Source organism: Myotis brandtii, unplaced genomic scaffold (assembly GCF_000412655.1).
Source record: "Myotis brandtii unplaced genomic scaffold, ASM41265v1 scaffold963, whole genome shotgun sequence".
Classification (NCBI taxonomy): Eukaryota; Metazoa; Chordata; class Mammalia; order Chiroptera; family Vespertilionidae; genus Myotis; species Myotis brandtii.
Genome location: NW_005371986.1, coordinates 544,268 through 560,730, shown reverse-complemented (window position 1 = coordinate 560,730; position 16,463 = coordinate 544,268). Strand labels below are relative to the sequence as shown.

The 16,463-nt window shown below is 42.1% G+C and overlaps 1 long non-coding RNA gene across 1 annotated transcript in view; it reads right to left on the bottom strand.

The window, feature by feature from the left end:
- The window catches only part of LOC106724770, a 78,477-nt gene that overhangs the window by 56,690 nt on the left and 5,324 nt on the right, over nt 1-16,463 (bottom strand). Inside the window, exon 2 of the long non-coding RNA XR_001360609.1 lies at nt 3,143-3,192. This is a non-coding gene — a long non-coding RNA (uncharacterized LOC106724770). The remainder of the gene's footprint in view (nt 1-3,142; nt 3,193-16,463) is intronic.

Sequence of the window (16,463 nt, the reverse complement as noted above, 5' to 3'; positions counted from 1 at the left end):
CTCCATCCACACCTTTGGGAACCCCTGGACCTGCTGGGGCAGGACCCCAACAGGCTTCCATTCCTAAAATCTTCATATGCCAAAAGAAAGTCAATTTATGCCCCCTATTGTTAACCCCTTAATGCCCTACATTTTCTCTCTTTGAATTCTCTCCTCAAACCACTATGCCCTCTAGAATCTTCTTCCTTTAGTAAAAGAAAAACCATATAAGCACAACATCTCCACACATTATGTTGTGTATTTCATCTACCATAGAATGAAGGGTAAGGGGTGATAATTTACTGGTTCCTTAATGCCACTTTAGAATTACCACCCTTCTACCCTGGTACCCATGCCATCTGACTGTATCACCATGTACACTTCTATGTTTCTATCATCTACTGCCCTCCTGGCCACATTCTTCAAGACATAACACTCTTCTCCTCAACTCCAACTTATGACATCATTCTAGAAAAACTCAGTGTCTCTGTGGGATATCCACCCAACACCTTAAAACTACTGTTCTTGACCTCAAATACACAATAAGAAACCTCACCTCCATTCAACATAGACTCCCCGGCCAGACATACATCCTGAACCTTGTTATCACTATAGTGGTTCCACACCCAAATTTTTAACTGCAAACATCCTATTTTAGGAATTGGCTGCCTCTCCTCCAGTGCTCTCAGGACCCTCACTTACACACACCTGCTCTCCAAACTCATGGAGCCCTTCAGTTCCTGAGGTCTTCATTTCCTCACATCTATCAGCCGTCCCCTAAAAAGATTACGAGTCGTTGGCTTTTTGAACTACTCACCAGCAGCACGTTCAAATGCATACATGTATCTTCCTATATTGCACTCCCCTGGCAATCTCCCAACACAGGATCAATTTAGAAAGCTGAGCACTCCTAAGTAACATATTATAACCATCCAGATTATTGTCATAAACCATATGGTCTCTGATCTTAGGACTTCAATACATCTCCTCAGTCCTCTCACTGGAGGAGCATTCCTTCCTATGTGCCTTAGTAATTATTTTAAACTTATACGTCTCTACTGAGGAACCTTACCAAAGCCTGCCCACCCCCCTCACTCTAAGTAGACAACATAATCTTTTTCCTCACGGAAAAAAAGAAAATGGTGCCCAGAAAGGTAAGAAGGAAAGAAGAAAGTGTGGTGTCATAAAAGCAGACCTTTTTTGGAAGAATCCTCTACCTTCTCTATGAGACCATTACATAGAAAAGATCTCAGGGCTTACCCTAGGCCCTCTTCTCCCCTCGTTTTCAGTATATCTCATTTACTCCTATAGCTTCAATTACCTTCTTTATGTAAATAACTTTGAAATCTCTATTATCAGTTCAGACTATTCTTTATGCACCATTAAAACTTCAACTTGGTATTCTCAACATTTCCACTTATAATATCTAGAAAGCACCTCAAATTCTCATGTTCAAAATTGATCTCTCTCTCTCTCTCTCTCATACACACACACACACACACACACACACACACACACACACACTGATTCTCTTATCTCCTCCTCATTAAAAGGTGCCACCACCCAGTTGCTTGAGATAGAAACCTGGTAGTCATCCTTGCCTCCTCCCTCTGCCTCACCCAATTCATCAACACTTTCTACTAATATTATCTCCTGACTTCTCTCAGATCCAATCAATTTTCCCTGCTCAAATAATGAACAAAAACCCTGTTCAAATAAGGAAGCTAAAGCTGAGAGAGCTTAAGACATTGGACAATGTCACACAATTAGTAGGTGGCAGAGCTGACTCAGACTCATGTCTGCTTCCACAGCCCACGCTTGAAATTAGAGGATCCTGCCTCACTTAGAGGAGCTCTCAGAGCCAAAGATATCTCCAGGAAACACTAATAAGATATGTCAACTGCAGTATGGCCCATAACCCAAGGAAAGAGGGCACTGGGCATAATCAGCCTTCCAGAGAATCATACAAAATCAGTGGTAGTTCCAAGAACTACTGTGTCTAGGGCGTGCTCCTAAGGTAGTTTCCACATGAAATCAGAAAATGGCCCTAATGCCCAGAGCGAAAAGATGGGGTACAAACAGATGGTGAATAGAGGGAGAATACATCGTGGAATGTGACTACTGAGGGGCATGTGTTGTGAGTAAGAATAATTCTTTGCTTTTTAAGCCACTGAGATTTTGAGGTTGTTTGTTACCATAGCAAAACCTGGTTTATCCTGGCTGATTTAATCTCTCTGCTTTCATTAAGGTTTATGAGGGCCTCTCACCATTAGATCCAGAAAGAAATAAAGATTGAAATAGCTCCAAAATAGTGTTCTTCCCCTGGAAATTGTTTCTAATAATTTCATTTATCCTCTTGCTAGGTTCATGCTCCTCCCTAGTTTCTATTTTACACTTCCGATGTCAGGGAGGGTGCCCACTGGAGGGAATGAGAAGACATGAATGTCGAAGAGAGGGGGCTGAGTAAATGAATGGCAAGTTTTCAGCATCCCCCATAATGAAATTACCTTGAAAATTACATAAGAATAGACAATGAGGCCTAAGAAAAGGGGATATAAATAGGATCCATTTTTCACACAGTATCATCTTTCTAGAGATGCATCTTTATGTCTTCCTCACTGTAGCCAACCAATATGTTCCTTGCACTAGAAGCTGACTCAGAATTTTAAATTTTAAATTACTCTCGGTTAAAAGTGTGGGTTTTGGGGTCTAACAGAAATAGGGTTGTGTCCTGGTTTCTGTCACTTTCCAACTGTGTGACCCAAAATGAGGACAATAATCATATCCATAGTCACCTGTTTGGAGTGGTGTAGAGGTGAACTCAAAACATTTGTTGCTTTATGGTAAGGATGAGGGAAAAGGCCATACCTAGAATAACTCCGCGTTTTGGGGAGAGGGCTAAGCACCTAGGTGGATGGTAGGCCCATGAGGTTTGAACCATCAGTAAATGTACAGTGCTCATTGCAGTGGAAGGCAGGGCTTCATAGCAGCTCACTAGTATTTGTAGCAGTAATACTATCATTTTCATCATTATTGCTGTTTTCACTATATAACAGATAATCAGGGACAGGTTTTTGTGTATCTGATCCATAGCGGCTGGGTCTGGAAGGCAAGAGAATGTGAAGGCTCTTTTGGAAGATGGGAAAAATCAGTTCCAACTTACATGCAAACTGAAGATCGCATGGCTCTTCTGGGTGACTTATGAGTTAATTTCTGGAAAGGAATCAAGAGACGATCTCTGTAAAATTCATGTTTTTTAAATTTCATACTTATTGTTATCAAAGCAGTTCATGTACATTTGGAGGCAAATCTTACTGCCATAAGGCTTATAAGAAAAAACAATAGTCACCTGTTTGGAGTGGTGTAGAGGTGAACTCAAAACATTTGTTGCTTTATGGTAAGGATGAGGGAAAAGGCCATACCTAGAATAACTCCGCGTTTTGGGGAGAGGGCTAAGCACCTAGGTGGATGGTAGGCCCATTCGCTAAGAAAGAGAAGACTAGAGGAAGAGCAGGATTTCCAGCAGAAGGGGAGCAAAGAATCAAGAGTTCTGATTTGGGCCTAGTGCAGTGGTCGGCAAACCATGGCTCGCGAGCCACATGCGGCTCTTTGGCCCCTTGAGTGTGGCTCTTTCACAAAATACCACGTGCGGGCGCACACATACAGTGCGATTGAAACTTCGTGGCCCATGCGCAGAAGTCAGTTTTCGGCCTGGGCGAGTCTATTTTGAAGAAGTGGCATTAGAAGAAGTGGGGGTACATTCGCTGAGGTCGATTCCTCAGATTGAGGATGTTTTTAGCAAAGGCCAGCTTAGGAGTACCCTAATTAAGTTAATGACAATGTACCTACCTATATAGTTTAAGTTTAAAAATTTTGGCTCTCAAAAGAAATTTCAATCATTGTACTGTTGATATTTGGCTGTTGACTAATGAGTTTGCTGACCACTGGCCTAGTGGACAGCAAATGTAAAGTAAAAATGTTGGGTAGACAATTTGATATGCAGCCTAGAGGTCAGGTCACAGGTCATGGGGAAAGTTACTGATTTGGAAGTCACTGGCATGTAGATGTTAAATATTTTCTATTTAAATGATAGCAACTTGGGAGAAGACCGATGATGAAGCCTTTCAACGTGTAGAAGTGAGACTGAGGAAGAGTAAGCAGGAAAAGTGACTGAGAAGCAGTGGCCGGTAAGACTGGCAAAGAGCCAGGAGGGTGTGGTGACTCTGGGGTAAACAGTGGTTCAAGGAAGAGGACGCAGTCAACTGTACATATAGCTCAGTGTTCACAAGATAAACACAGCCATCCTTTATTTCCCTGCCTCTACCCTTAACAGACTGCTGTGCTTTCGCTCTTATTATTCTCTTGCCCTGCAGTGCCTCCTCACCTGCCAAAATCCTATCTACCCTTCATGACCCCACAAGAATGCCATCACCTTAGTAATGCATTTCCTGGCCCCACTAATGAAACATGCTCCCTTCCTCCATAATGCCCTATCACCATTGTGTACTATATCCTAGTCTGCTTCGTGCTTTAATTACATCTATTCTCCCTTCACCCTTCATGTTTCTCAGTTGGGCTCCCAACCCCTCCTAATGTAGCAGACTTTCTGGCATGCACTAGGTGCTCAGTAAAGATTTCACTGAGTCAAACGCAAAGATATAGAACTCAAGTTTAGAAAAGTATCTACAAAAGACAACCTCTTTCATCACTTTAGGTTTGTTTTCCAGCATGTGCGTCATCTGTACCAAAGCCCAGGAATTATTTCTACATTTTCCTGAATATATCCTGAGCTAATGGCTATTTTATAAAAACCTTTTAGATTCATCTTTCCCCAGATGTCAGGTATGAAAATAACAAGTTGCAAAAGTTTCATGGATGAAACGACCTTTGTGATCCCTGAACTTCACGCTGGAAAGCTAAGAGGACTGCACCAATTCAAGCCTCAGTTAGAAGTCAGGCGATAGTTCTTCAATGTTCTTGCTCCCAGTGCTACCATGAGCTTGCATTCTCTTACCCTGGGGAGGAGGAGTGTGGTAGAAAGAAGTTGTTTGGCAGGTAATTGTGGCAAAAAAAAAATTGTAGAAAGAAGAGAGAAAAACAGGTTAGAGTCAGAGTCAAAACATGATGAACCAAACAGAATTTCTACAGGCCTAATGATCAACAAGAATTATTTGTCAAGCTGCTCTGTGCAACATGTTATAAAAATGGCTGGGGCTTATGGTAAGAAGGATCATCTTTATGAATTGCTTTATCCCCTCCTCTGTTTTGCACCGTGTTGTATCACAGTTGTCTACTGAAACAAATCACTCTTTCGTAGTCAATGGGAATTCAGAAAATTAGATCCTCGAACTTTTGCTAAAAAGTTTAGATATTTGTAAATAGACAAATAGCCTAGTGATTAAGGATATACATTCTTTTTCGTTTCATATTCCAGACCTGCCACATATTCACTGTATGATCATCCAAAGTGTCTCTGTTGTATTGATTCCTACTTCCTGTACTTTCAGACCCACGTATTCAGAACTAGGAAACTTTGAGAGTGCAAGGTGGTGACTATTGCAAATGCCCAACAATTCACTACAGAAGTATAAATAATCAACCTAACCTCCCTGTGCCGCCAACATTTTCTCACAACACTCAAAAGCCTAGTAACCTCCTTTTCTTAATGGTGGCGCCGGTTCAACCACACTCTGGTAGGTATTGGTTTCCTTAAGTACAATGTGGAGCCATCCGAATGAAAGAGCAGCATGAGGGAAAACGACAGTGTGAGGCTTTGTGGTCTATAGATTTAGCTACTCATACAAGAACCTGGAAGGAAGAAACCCCCAAAGATTAGTCACTTCATTTTGTGTTGCAGAACTCGATTCAGGTTAACAAAGCATTTGCCAACAAAGGAGATGGGAGAAGGGCAGGATTCACTTGCTCCGGACTGAATAAACAAAAGTGGTATTTGTGGGCTGACTAATGTCCTGGGATAAACCAGGCAGTCAGCCAAATTCCAGGAGTTTTCATGAAAAGGCAGTAAGCCCACACTTTTCTTCATAAAAAAATGCTCCCTGGGAGTATCCATGTCCACAAGGACAGCCTGACACTTCAGCTTGCCTTAAAGATTCATCCATATTCAGCCACAGGGAACTCTCAATGCTTCTGTAATTAAAAACCTAGATTAAGTGATAGAAGCTGAATCCCTTCTTCTTAGGAAGTGTTAAATATGCCATTCATCTCCTTTTTAAAATGTTATCAGATGTATCATTGGCAAATATGTTCTCCTATACAGTGGGCTCCCTTTTAATTTTGTGGATGGTTTCTTTTGCTGTGCAGAAGCTTTTTATTTTGATGTAGTCCCATTGTTTATTTTCTCCTTTGTTTCCCTTGCCCTAGATGTACCCTCAAATATATTGCTACAAGAGATGTCTGAGATTTTGCTGCCTATGGTTTCTTCTAGAATTTTTAATATATCACAACTGACATTTAAGTCTTTTATCAATTTTGAGTGTTTTCTTATGTATGGTGTAAGTTGGTGGTCTAGTTTTTTTTTTGCATGTATCTGTCCAATATCCCAACATCATTTACTGAAGAGATTGTCTTTACTCCATTTCATGCTCTTGCATCCTTTGTCAAATATTAATTGAGAGTAATGGTTTGGGTCAATTTCTGGGGTGTCTCCATTGTTCTGTTCCATTGACATATATGTCTGTTCTTATGCCAGCACCAGGCTGTTTTAATGACAGTGGCTTTGTAGTATAACTTTGTATCCGGTATTGCAATCCCTCCAACTTTGTTCTTCTCAAGATTGCTGTGGCTATTCGGGGTCTTTTTTGGTTCCATATAAATTATTTGGAGTTATTTGTTCTAGATCTGTGAAATATGCCATTGTACCTTAAATAGACACTTCTCCAAAGTGGACATATAGATGTCTAAGAGACATATGAAAAAATGCTCAAAGTCATTAATCATCAGAGAGATGCAAATTAAAATGAAAATGAAGTATTACCTCACACCTGTCAGAATGGCTACCATTAGCAAATCAACAAATGACAAGTGCTAGAGAGGATGTGAAGAAAAGAGAACCCTAGTACACTGCTTGTGGGAATGCAGACTGGTACAGGCACTATGGAAAACAGTATGGAGTTTCCTCAAAAAATTAAATATAGAACTGCCATTTGACCCAGTGATCCAACTGCTATGCATATATTCTAAGAAACCTGAAACACCAATCAGAAAGAATATATGCACCCATATATTCATAGCAGCACTATTTACAATCGCTAAGATCTGGAAACAGTGCAAGAGTCCTTCAGTAGACTAGTGGATAAAAAAGCTGCAGTACATTTATACCATGGAACACTATGCATCAGTAAAAAAGAAGGATCTCTTACCCTTTGAGACAGCATGGAGGGACCTGGAGAGTATTATGCTAACTGAAATAAGCAGTCAGAGAAAGACAGTATCACATGATCTAATGCAATCTAATGAACAAAATAGACTGATGAACAAAATAGGTCCAAAGACATTGAAGCATGGAACAGACTGACGAATCTCAGAGGGAAGGCTAGGGAGGGTGGGTGAGCGGGGAGAGTTTAACCAAAGAACTTGTATGCATATATGCATAACCCATGAACACAGATAATAGTGTGGTGAGGGGCTAGGTGGGGGCGGGGCCTGGGTGGAGGGGATCAATTGGAAAAAAAGGGGGACATATGTAAGACTTTCAACAATGAATATAATTTTTAAAAATGTGTTATCACTGTCCCTTTTTAAATACTGCATTGCCCTGAAAAGATATAATTAGGCCATTAAAATGTGACTTTGGCTCTATCTATTTATTCATTCATTTTATCCATTGTCTTCTATATGCTCCCAGGCCCCATGTTGGGTTCTGGTGACTGAGTCAGACACAGACTATGCCCTCAGAAGCCCCCAGGCCAGCCTTGACAATTTCAATGATACTGGAAGAGTAATACAATCTTGTCATTTTATTTTTTATTAAAGGAGAGTATTAAAATTTGCAGGTTTTTTTAGTGGAAAAGGCCATAAGTCCCTCAAGTAAGGTCACAATATAAGACAAGAGTAAGAGGTCTCTCTTTATCTGGCCACCAAGGTCCCCCACAATGGTGTGAGCGGACCATAGTCATCACTTAACGCTAGGCTAATGTCGATTATATTACAGACTACAGCTTGTGAAATGCAAGGACTACGTTTCATCGTTCTTGACTCAAAGAAAACTTCCCTGCTGGGGAAAGAGCACTTACAATCTTCTTTAAACCTATAAGGCTGGTTTATCTACCCAGATCAGAAATGTGTGTGATGTGTGCAGGCAAGAAAGAAAGTCTCCGGGTGACTCGATGTGAATATAAAATGAAGCAGAGGGAGAAAGCTCACTGTAAAAACGGACGTACAGCCAGCGCTCTCTGGGTCTCCACGAAGATCTCCAGCCTTCCCTGGAATTTAGAGTCTTCTTTACTGGTGTTTGCCTACCTCCGAGCTTTCAGGCTCCCCTTATGAAGACCTAATCTCCCTGACTTATTTACCCTGCAGAAGCCCAGCAGGAGGCTGCCAAACTGCAAATATCCAGAATTAGTGTTAAGAGGCATCCGATGTAACTGCCTTTAGAAGGAAATTCAGGTAGATTAGCAGAGATTTTAAGCAAGCTCTTTCACAAATCACTGGCAAGGAAGCTGGAGTTTACGAAGTCATCAAGTCGATGCCGAGTTGAGCATAGTTAGGTTAGTCTTGTAAACGTAACTCTAGAGGACTGAATAAAGGTATGACAGCGTCCAGGTTTGGGGAAGAAGCATAGCTCCCGCTTACGCGCTATGAAAAGTGGAGGGAGAGTTGAAAGAGGAAAGTCTAAACAAATTCGGAAAGAGAGGAAAAGGAGCTATTTCAGGCTTAGAAAATAGAGAAAGAAAATCTGAGCCTGGGGTGAGAAGCAGGAAGCAGAAGTCACCCACATTAACTCTGTGTGACCAGCAGTTCTCTGTGCCTTGAAGGAACAAGATGAAGCCCACAAACCAGAGGAAGTGCAGGAAGTGGAGGGGGCGCGCAGCGCTATGGAGTCCGGGACAGGATGAAGCCAGTCCATGTGAGGTTCCAGGAAACCAAGGGGGCAATACAAACATCTGAATGTCTCCTGAGTCACTCACTCGGAGCACACCCCGATTTCATGCATCTTGGAACCATGCATCACGGATGAAAAAAGCTGTGCAAAACTGGCAGCATTTTTAGAAACCTGTCTCTGCTATTTGCTCGCCAGAGGTGATCAGAAACCTCTCCAAGCATTTCTCGGCGCACACACTGAGTCCTGCTGAGGAGCGCGACCATGGGCAGCGTTCGATCTCCCAGCAAAATTAGACAAGCAGCCTGACTTGACACGGAGCATGAAGTAGCAAAAAGAGCTTCCCTAGACAGTGCCAGAGAATTAGGTGCCAAAAGCCTGGGGTGGTTATTAGAAGATGTTACCGCCCCCGACTGTCTGGCTACCGTCTCTCCATTGCCAGGAAACTGCCACAGCAGAATCCAGCCAAAGCAGTCAGGCTCCCCGAGGAAGCATTCACAGTTCACGGTGCTGCGCGCTCAGCGAACTTCCCTGCTGTCTGCTGAGTGGCTAGCCGAAGTCAGGCTCCCCGAGGAAGCATTCACAGTTCACGGTGTGCGCTCAGCAAACTTCCCTGCTGTCTGCGGAGTGGCTAGCTGGGGCAGTGACAGCATCCCTGATGACAATTAAGGAGGAATTACCCAGGGGGGTTTAGCTTTTGTCTGGATTTCAGCCATGCTGTTTCCTTTGGTTACCTCTCAGCTGGGACTCCTTGGCAGCCAAGTTCTGCTGCACTTCACGTCTATGGTCATCAGAGCAGCACAAAGCAAGGAAAACTGGAAGGGTCAGGATACCCTACCTCCATCCCTATAGCTGCAGGGCGTTGGGCCCAATTGCTCTTCTGTGTTCCCTTTTCCTTTCATCATAAAATAGGATCATAGAAAACCTACCTCACAGGGTTATAGTCACAGGAGAGAAGAGATGAGCAAAATGTCATATGTACATACTTAAGAGTGCATGTGTGTGTGTGTGTGTGTGTGTGTGTGTGTGTGTTTATGTATACATATAACTTTTTAAAATGTTTTTCGGTTGCATAAAAGTGAGGTATAGATTTGACAAGAACCTAGTAAATGAAGTGATATGGATAAGCTGGGCATTTTAGAACAAGAATTCCTCCCATAGTTTTAGGGGAAAGACCGTTTTTGTGATGGCATCTACGCAGACTGCCTTTCATGAGTGCTGGGAGGCCACAGACAAATATTTTGAGGGAAAATATTAGCTACTGATTCATAAATGTTTACTGTATGCTGGTCAATCTATGAAGCACTCTACAGCTATTATTTCACTTCCTGTTCATTGCAACCCTGTGAAGTGTGTATTATTTAATAACATTATACATTAGGCCTACGTGTGTGGACATGTTTGAACTGATATTCACACTTGGGTCTGTCTGACTTCAGGGCCCCTGATCTCAATCAGAGCCATTCGAACTCTGTGAAGGAAACTGCTTTGCTGTTGGCCCCCTTTGAGGCTTTGGCATTTTGCTTTGCTATTAAAAGTTGGCCCCTCTGCTCTGGCTGGTCTGAGGGCCCGTCCCTGTGGCCCCTGGTGTTACTGGAGGATGGCAGAGGGCGTGGGGTGAGAGAAGAGAAGGCGATGAGGCTCCCTGATAAAGCACCTCTTGGACTTACACTTGGTTCTGAAGGGCTGCCTTGCTGGGGTAAATGCCACTGAGATTTGCATGTAGATAGAACAGGAAGATTTCCTATATTCTCTAGCTAATCCACTTAGAGGAAACCTATGCTGCAGATGTGCAATGAGCTGTTCGGGAATTTGATTCCATTAGGATTCATATCTATAAGGTTGTTTCCTCAGATGGTTTCTTTGGAGTTAAAATTATCCCAAATAGCTATCCCAGTTTTGTCCTGGAAAGCAGTACTGACTCCGGAAATGTTTCTAATATGCTTCACCACAGTGTTGGAAGCCTAGAAGAACCACAGAGCATATTAGCCTACTTACTAGAAGTTTTTTAGAAACGCCAACTTGGAAAGGTTTAGCACAGCATTTTAGAAGTAAACGTTATAGTAAGAGCTGAATAGCTGATATTTGTTGAGTCCTTACAGAATGGAAAGCATAGTGTGCTACACTTCTCACACAAATTATTTCATTTGAATCTTGCCAAATCCCCATAAGGTAAGCTCTGTGAGTCCCATTTTTAAATAAGAAGACGAAGTTTGTCATCAGTATTTCTCACTGTGAAAATGGCCACCAAAATGACAAAGGAAGGCAGAGTTAGGGCAAGAGTAACGGAACATTTTCACAGAGCCCCCGTCCCACCTCCCCACTTTCCCAGTGTTCTCTCACATATCGTATTCCATCATCCATGGTGGTTAAAAATCCATTCATTTGTTCTACTCCTCCCCTAACATGAACTGTTGACTCAGTATATCCCATGAAATTATCCAGAGGAAAAACAACAGTAAAACCTTAAAGGAGGCCATTAAAGACATTTAACTTAAAAGGACCTGAGAATGAACTATGGCTCCAAAAAAAGGGTAAATTCAAATTATGAAATTAATTGTGAAACCTAATAATCCAAGAGAGAACTCTAACTGTCAGAACTAACCCCATAAACACTCTTTCATGCAATCCAATGGCAATTATTCCACTAGAGTTATGCAAAAGAGGAGAGAGAACTTTTGTTGAGAAACACAGGATGAGATGTTTTTGCTTGGTATGCGTCTTTGGCCGGCTCTCTCCCTCCCAGAGCCTGCCCAGCTGAGAGATTTCATATCAGCACCAACCTTAGAGGCACAGTACTTCCTGGAACAATGAAATATTTACAGGATGACAGTAACAAGGTAGCTGTTGACAAAATCCAGCTCGAAAATATACCAAATTACTCACATCATCCTAAGGGTTTCCAACTTAATGTTTTCTCATCCAGTATCTAACCACAGAAAAACAAGATTTCAAAAATCTCCTTAAAGGGAAAATGTTTAGGAGGGAGCAGTAGGTCCTTGTTCCTATTTTTTGTTACTAATTAGCCATGTTTTGCAATATGTTTTCTTTGATAAAGTGTGAATCATAAAATGATACACTGTAAGGAATTGTATACAATATAAAATTGAGCTATAAGAATAATAATTATCATAATACATTTTACAATTTGTAATGACATATAGTATTATAAATGGCTCTGCTCATTTTGTACTCTTTGCATGTTTGTTTGTTTGTTTGTTTTTTAATCCTTTCCCGAGTATATTTTTTCCATTGATTTTCAGACAGAGTGGAAGGGAGGGAGTTGTAGGGGACAGAGAGAGAGAAACATCGATTGGTTGCTTCCTGGACCAGCCCTGAACTACCAAGGTCAGGGATCAAACCCACAACTGAGATACGGTATGTGCCCTTGACCAGGAACCAAACTTAAGACCCTTCGATCCTAGGGCCTATGCTCTAATCACTGGGTCACATTGGCTAGGGCTACTCTTTGCTTGATTGATCTATCACAAGTGGTAAGTTCTTCAGCTCCACAGTTCCTAGAAGCATGCAGCTGCAGCAGTGGTGGACAGAATCTCTTCAGTGCCCCCGTCAAAGTTAAAACTCAGAAATAACTGCTGCTTCCTCACCAGTTCACCAGCACCCAGACTGTCCCTCTACAACTTGAGGATAAAGCACATCAGTGGATGCACAATCGGTGTCTCCTGTATACATAGTTGCTGCAGCAACACACAAATACATAACTCTGGGGCTTGTGAAGAACTGTTGGGTGCATAAAAAAGGGGGGGAGAAGAAAAGGAAATAAATGAGCAGGAGGAAAGAGGAGAGCCTCAGCAGACAGGAGATGAAAAGACTTTTCTCTATTAGCATCAAGAGCTTATCCGCATCCCCTGCATTATATCCTTATTATAACTCTGGAGGTAGTTTGGATAGTCCTCATTTTTTCAGAAAAAGAAAGTGGGACTCAAAGAAGTGAAGTAGAATATGCCACTAAAAAAGGGCAACCCCAGATTTGAGCCCAGGTCTCCGTGACTTTAAAAATAGCCATTCTCTTCCACTGTATCTCATTACCTCTCTTGCCAAGAGAACGAACACTCCTTTGATTTGTGCTTTCAGTTCTCCAAGTTTGAATCGCATATATCTAGTGGCAAGAAGACAGAAATATTTTCACTGATCTCTGCCACTGAGACAGAGTGAGGTTTATTCTCATCAAAAGAGAGTCCAAATGAAAGGCAGGTGTTAATTCTGTGATTTGGCCATGACCCAAATATAGAATATATTTCCTAGTCCCCATTCATAGATCCCTTTATCACCTTGAACTGTGTGTGGTGGAAATGTGCATTGAATGTGGTATACCTCTACTCAATAAATAGAATCTAGTTGCTCCACCTTTCAACATTAGCACAGATGCCTCGTTTAAACCTATGCACCTGATCCGCCAGCCTTTTTCCTCTTGTGAAGCAACAATCTATACAGAGTCAAGTCTCTGTGGCAACCTTAGCAGTTCCTTGAGAGGGCAGGCAGACGGGGGCTTTGTAACTTATCTGGATTCAAACTCAACCTCCATCCTTGGTGTGGCCTTGGAAGAGCAAATTATTTTACTTCTCTGATCTTTGTGTGGTTTCTCAGTCTCTAAAAAGGGGAATAATAATATCTCATGGAGTTGTTACTAAAATTAAAGAAAATGATATGCATTAAGTTCCTAGCATGCTGCGTGCCTAAGACATAATGAGCAGCAGTATATGTTTCTTGAATTATTGCTCAGGTCTAGCTCAATACACTGTCACAGTACTTTGAGGTAGCTTTAAGGTCTAGGGAATCATTCTGACAGCTTCCATTTGCTACAGGGAAATAGATCTGGAGGAAAAGAAGCCATTCAAAAAGCTGAAAGTTTTCTCAAGAGACCTGAACTGTTCAGTTCCCAAAATTTTTTCCTGTGCTCTAGGTCTGGTGCAAATAAAGTTGCAGCCTATTAAATATTTAGTATTTAAGATAGCCAATGAATTCATTTTAAGTCCACTTTATGACACTGCAGTGTGTTATTGTATTATTGTCTACTAGAGGCCCAGTGCATGAAATTCGTCCATGGGGGTGGGGGAGGGGTGTCCCTCAGCCCAGCCTGCATCCTCTCCAATCTGGGACCCCTCGAGGGATGTCCTACTGCCCGTTTAGGCCTGATCCCGGGCAGTTGGACATCCCTCTCACAATCCAGGACTGCTGGCTCCCAACCACTCACCTGCCTGATTGCCCTTAACCACTTCCCTGCCAGCCTGATCGACGCCTAACTGTTCCCCTGCTGGCCCGATTGCCCCTAACTCTCCTCCCCTGTTGGCCTGATCACCCCCAACTGCCCTCCCCTGCTGGACCGGCCACCCCTAAATGCCCTCCCCTGCCAGCACAATTGCCCCTAACTGCCCTCCCCTGCAGGCCTGGTTGCCCCAACTGCCTTCCCCTGACGGCCTGGTCGCCCCCATCTATCCTCCCCTGCAGGCCCAGTCACCCCCAACTGCCCTCCCCTGCAGGGCTGGTCCCCCCGAACTGTCCTCCCTTTCAGGCCTGGCCCCTCCCAACTGCCCTCCCCTGCTGGCCTGATTGCCCTCCCCTGCCAGCCATCTTTGACCACATGGGGGCGGCCATCTTGTGTGTTGGAGTGGTAGTCAATTTGCATATTACTATTTCATTAGATAGGATATACATAAAATATTGGTTAATGGATGTGCATGGTGATTTATGGGGATTTTGAAGAGCTTGGACCACAATTTTGAGAAATTTACATCATGGTAGAATTTTATAGTGTTGCATTTTCACTTTTATAGCTTATTGCTAAGTCAATGTGCCTTCATTAACAGCAAGATCTGATGAAAAATAAAAAACCTCCAAGGATAACTGTAGACTTCAAATGATCTACTTTTTGACCATCATTGTAGCAAAGAGCAGGAATAGCCTGTGTATTTGCCTACTTTCTCCATCCAAACCACAACCACCTCTAGCACTCAACCTATTACTATTTCCCTGACCTAGTCCACTTCTTAAAAATTAATGGGTGGGGGAGAATGACTAATTTAATGAAGCTAAGTTAGTTCCACATTTGCTGACATAGTACTGTGACTTGCCATATATAGTAAACTAGAGGCCCGATGCACAAAATTCGTGCAAGAGTAGGCCTTCCTTCCCCCAGCTGCCAGCACCGGCTTCCCTCTGGCACTCGGGACCCAGCCTTCCCTCGCAGCCCTGGCTTTGTCCAGTAGGTTGTCCGGAAGGATGTCCGGATGAACGTCCAGTCTAATTAGCATATTATGCTTTTATTATTATAGATACCTCTGCCAAAAAGCACATTATAGAGGGTATAGTGGTGACTCTGATGAGACTCTCAGAGGGTTCAAATTCCACTTCCACCACTAATGAACAGTGTGGAGTCGAATGAATTAACTTCTCTAAGCCTCAATTTCTGCATCTACAAAATCAAAACCAATTCAAGATAGTGACTATTTCATTAAATTAGAATAGATATTTTGATTAGATCATGTTAAGTGTTCAATGTATAATAAATGCTCACCATATAGTAGCTGTTCTATGCTGGAATACAAACAATTCATTTGCATTTTGTAATTCTACTTATATTTCCTTTCACGCCTTTTTAAAAAAATCTACAAATTTTTCCTTTTTACTCTTAATCCTACTGTATTATTTGTGTTTGCACAATCTCCTCAAATTCTTTGTAGCGGGAGATTTGATATTAAGAGAAAATACAATAAATAAAAAATATTTTTCCATGTCTTTCTTCAAAGAAAAATTTTCTAAAATGAGTACTGATCTTGCGCAATGAGTGTGTGGTGGAGGATCATTTGGCACTTTCTAACTTCAATACAGAGAAGTGTTTTCAGGAGAGGGTCAGGAGGCTGTGTGAGGACCCTCATGAAACCTATTCAGGCACTTTTTTCCACAGCAAGATGGAAACTTCAGGTTAAACACTTCCACTATGACTGACTCATTTGGCAGAAAAAGAAGTCCAGATGTCAAAAGGATTTAAATTTTAAAAAAAAAAAACTGGTGAAGAAAAGGCAGAGGTAGGAGGCAGAGGTAGGAGAGCATATCCTATTCCATCAAGTTATAAAAAATAAAATAATCCTGAGGGGCAAAAGGAAGATGCATTGACCTTCACAGGTAAAAGCAAGGCCTAGGACACATCTTAAAGTACACTTTACACCAAAGAGTGTTAAGAATCAAAACAGATTTTTACTGAATTACTGTACCATATAAGTCAATTACCTATAGGATGACAAAAAAAATCATGTCAACCCAAGCAAGACATTCATGTCAAAATATACCAACAGACCCAACACTATCCTATCTAATAAAAGAGAAACATGGTAATTAGCCGTACCTCCGCTACCCTTCCCATTGGCTAATCAGGGTGATATGCAAATTAACTGCCAGCCAAGATGGC